A 5,116-nucleotide genomic window follows, 5' to 3' on the forward strand; every position below is an offset into this window, starting at 1 on the left:
AGAGTTTGGAATCTGATTGTTTGATTGCTCCTGTGGACAGGTGTCTTTTATACAGGTAACAAAATGAGATTAGAAGCACTCCCTTTAAGAGACTGCTTCTAATCTCAGCTTGTTACCTTTATGAAAGACACCTGGTAGCCAGAAATCCTTCTGAATGATAGGGGATCAAATACTTATTTCCCTCATAAACATGCAAATCAGTTCATAACTTGTTAGACATGGATTTCTTTTGAATTTTTTGTTGCTATTCTGTCTCTTAGTGTTACAACACACCTACCATTAGATTTTTAGCCTGATCATTTATTTGTGAGTAGGCAAACAAGTCAGCAGGGGATCAAATACTTATTTCCTTCACTGTAAGTCTATGTGTGTGTGTATTTTTGGGATGTTGTAGTGAAGAGCAAAATTGCATGGGGGGGGTTCAAGAAAATGTTTGCCCAGGGTCTAATCCATGTTAAAGTTAGTCCTATCCCTACTTGGGCTGCTTTATGGAATAGAACAGAAAATAATAGAATACAACAGAATAGAATACAGTAGAAAAAAACTGAATAGAATAAAGAAGTAAATAATAGAATAAAACAGAAAAGCATAGAATAGAAAAGAATTGAATTGATTAAAGTAAAACAAAATAGAATAGAAAATAAAAGAATAGAATACAATATAGCGCCGGGCATAAGAGGGGAGGGAGCAGCTGGCTCAGGCTGTCAGCAGAGACATTATTGTCAGGATCCCTTTAGAGCAGGGGTGGGCAAACTTTTTGACTTGAGGGCCGCAATGGGTTCATATATTGGACCCGGGGGCCGGACCAAGAGTAGATGAATGATGTGTATGTGTCATCCATAGTAAGTATAGTAATATTCCCCCATAGTAAGCATAGTAATTAATCCCCCATATAGTAATTCATCCCCCATAGTAATTCATCCCCCATATAGTAATTCATCCCCCATATAGTAATTCATCCCCCATAGTAATTCATCTCCCATAGTAATTCATCTCCCATATAGTAATTCATCCCCCATAGTAATTCATCCCCCATAGTAATTCATCCCCCATATAGTAATTCATCCCCCATAGTAATTCATCCCCCATAGTAATTCATCCCCCATATAGTAATTCATCCCCCATAGTAATTCATCCCCCATAGTAATTCATCCCCCATATAGTAATTCATCCCCCATATAGTAATTCATCCCCCATAGTAATTCATCCCCCATATAGTAATTCATCCCCCATAATAATTCATCCCCCATATAGTAATTCATCCCCCATATAGTAATTCATCCCCCATAGTAATTCATCCCCCATATAGTAATTCATCCCCCCTATAGTAATTCATCCCCCCTATAGTAATTCATTCCCCATATTAATTCATCCCCCATATTAAGTCCCCAAGTCCCCCCTGTGTCAATTCACTTACCTTTGCTCCGCGCGTTCCTCTCGCCGTGTTCCCGCGCCGTTCTGGTGTAGCATGAAAATCTGTCTCCTATGAGGATCTGTCCCCCTCGACGTATCTGCGCATGTGACAGTTTCAGGCATTAGCAGCCGATCGGCGATCTCCGGCACATGCGCAGATACGTCGAGGGGGACAGATCCACATAGGAGACAGATTTTCATGCTACACCGGTCTTCAGGGCAGACTGTGAGAGGAGCCTAGCGGGAGCCTAGCTCCGCGGGCTGGATTAAAAGGTCCGCCGGGCCGTAGTTTGCCCATTGCTGCTTTAGAGTCTGGAGCAGGTATGTGATGTCAACCAATAGCAAACTTTAGCCCGCTGTCAGCTGATTCTGGGTCACAGGAGAGCATAAGTTAGTGCACTGCTATGACCCACATGACCACAGGAGCTTTAGCCATGACTAGGGTAACCCATATGTCTCCAAGTCCTTCTACATTTTACTAAAGATACCCTTCCCAACTTATACTAATTAAGAAATGACCAAAGACACAATCTGGATAAAATTGGCCAGCTTGGGCATTTACTAACAAATAAACCAAAATAACATTCCTTAAAACAGAAAACATATTCATAAACCAATTACCAACACATACAGGGTGCCGGTCTTGGGAGGCACTTGAGAACCAACATCAGGTTGTGTATCTGCGTTACTACTTCACGATCCCCAGCCACAAACCCACTTCTCTGCAGATACCAACTGGCTACCACTTCTCAGATAATACTCTATTAACTGGGATCCAACAGAGGACACCATACCTTAGATGGGTCACTGCTATGAACTTTTCCGAAAATGTTAACACCTCCAAAGTCCCCTACAGCCAAAGGCCCTAAAACCCAAACGAAAACAAACAACAGGAGGGCGGGAAGATTCCTTCACGCCCACTGCTTCCAAGGATTTTACCTCTCTTTGTGTCTCCTTCTCGTGTACCTCCCAGCAGCTCCACCTACTCTCCGCAAACTCTCCAATCTGGTAAGTGACCGCCTTTCTGACCAAATGTAACCTAACCCTATCCTGCCTTGTATCCCCTGACCCCTAGTCATGTAACCTTTCGCCTATATTTTTTTTTTTTGGCTTTGGACTTATCTTACTTCTTTTTTAAATAAATCATAAAATGCAAGAGGACAAAAGCATTTAAAGTAGACCTGCAAAGTACTAAACATTTTGTAGCCTTTCAATTCCTCTCTTCACCTTTTTTTTAAAGTATAAAGGGTTGAAAATTGATGGTCTTATTAATTTATGTGAATAACATTTATATATGAAGGACATTAGAGTAAATATTTTGTAATTATTAAGGATTATTTTTTGTTTCTTTCATCATTTCTTTTATATCAGTCTACTGATTTCATCAGTGTAGTAAGTTTTACTGAATTGATTCAAACAAGACCTCAATTTGAAAATGCTTCAACTCTTTAAACATACCGAAAGTTGTATTAGTCAGAAAAGCAGAAATTCTTACTGATTTTACAAATTGGTAATCTAAAAAATGGATCATCTTTAAACTTCCTTCATCTGTGAGATACTGGCAGAAATTAATCAGATAACAATGTGCATAATGTATGAAAGGTCAGAGTCTTACACTTAAAAAAAGTATCATTCTATTTATAAAATAGCAATCCAAACAACTGAATACATGAACAACTGAGATAGAACACTAGGCTAACACATTCAAGTAGCAAACAAGAGATTTAAACAGCTTTGCAACAAAGCACAGGCTTGAAGGGTGGGGAGAAGGCCTTACTTTGTTCTCCTGCAGCTCAGTAACACTTACAGGTCTAGTCCCTCCCCCAGCCTGTGACTGGACAGTGAAAGGGAAATCAGCAGTCTGATAAGCTCATTGCTCTGCACTCTGTCCTCTCCTATCCGCATTCTATTACATGTTCCTTGTTGGCATATAAGCACTGCAGCACAACTGACTACCTACTTGTGCTGTTTCTCCCTTCCCCAATCTGAGCTCCTCTGTACAGGGACTGCAAGAGATTGATACCAAGTCATAATTAAATACTTACAAAGAACTGTCCCTCACCTTGGACTCCTAGGAGAACACTGCGGAGAGCAGAGCTATGGCATGACATGGGTGTAATAGGAAGAAGACTGAACCCAGAGTTGGACTTTAATGCATGTCTTTTATATCTTCCTGGAGTTAGGATTTCAACGTACTGAGAGTGGAGTCCATCTGTAAGTTGTAAAAACTTGAATATCTGTACTAGTCAAAAAGCCACAAAATGTTGTACTGATTTCACACGTTAGTAATCTACAAAATGCGTCATTAAAATTCCTGCATCTGCTAGAAACTGATAACAAACACATAAACATGTTTATGAGATGTTTTAAAGGTCATTTCATCTTACATTTGACTTCTAAGAATTCTGGAACAGACCACAGCATTCCAAGTCATATGCACCAACCTTGCGCATTACCTCAGTAACCAAAAATTTATTGATAAAGGAATGGTACTCACAAACAGCGAATAATAACTGGACTAGAGAGTGTTCGCTCCCATTTATGCCCACAGACTGAAATTTGGCCCTCCCCTCTGGGTTGGGCAGTCTCAGGCTGGGAGGAGGGGCTAAGATGTCAACAAGGTATAATAACTCATTCAAAGAATCAGATACAAAATCTAAAATATATATATATATACTGTATATACAATATCACATCGAATTAAAATGCATAAAACCGTGCAATGCTAAAACTAGTGGTAAAAAACACACTAACAAGAGAAAGATGAGAAAGAAAAAATTAGAAGCTCAATAAATGACAATTGAAAAATATATTGAATGGGCAATTCATCCAGAGTGCTTTGCTAAAAAAACTAGAAAAGACTAGAAAAAGGACAGATATTACATCGATTTATCATAATTGGGTGTAAAAAAATGTATAAACATTTATATATCTGAAAAGGAAAAGTATATATTCACATACATTACCAAGCAAGGCGTGCCTAATATAGGTAGGAGGGTGGAGATATGATATTTCAAAAAGATCGGCTGGATCAATCATACTTCTTAATCGGCAGCAGAGGGAGATCTTGTGTCATATAGTATGACTGCAGCCTGATCCTAGCCATGGAACGCACACCAGTGTTTTTTACCACTAGTTTCAGCATTGCACGGTTTTATGCATTTAATTCGATGTGATATTGTATATACCGTATTTGCCGGCGTATAAGACGACTTTTTACCCCTTGAAAATTTTCTCAAAAGTCGGGGGTCGTCTTATACGCCGGTATACGGCATACTGACACTTTTTAGGGGGGCGGCGCGTTGCCACCGCCGCCCCCCCCTTCCCCCAATGGAAGGGACACTAAGTACAGGGGTGGGCAGCGGCTGTTTCTTACCTGGTTCCGGTCCCACGACGATCCGGTCCAGGAAGCGCGGCTGCGCCTTCAGTTCGGCCACTGGATGTTCGTGCGGCTGCTCGGCTCCGCCTCCTCACCAGTGATTGGCCGCCAGAACTGTAGCTCAGGAAAGGCACACAGGCGGCCAATCACTGGCGAGGGGGTGGAGCGGAGCGGCCCCGCGAAAATCGAGTGCAGGACCAGCAGGTAAGTGGTCAGTGTAGAGGTGCTGCTGCAACCACATATGCTGGCTGCAGCAGCACCATATGAGAACAGGGTCAGCAAGTGTCAGTGGGAGGAATAGTGCCCCATCATTGGTGTCACTGA

This window comes from Staurois parvus, unplaced genomic scaffold (assembly GCF_062004578.1).
Source record: "Staurois parvus isolate SC_StPar_1 unplaced genomic scaffold, SC_StPar_1.0 ptg000249l, whole genome shotgun sequence".
In the NCBI taxonomy this organism is placed as follows: domain Eukaryota; kingdom Metazoa; phylum Chordata; class Amphibia; order Anura; family Ranidae; genus Staurois; species Staurois parvus.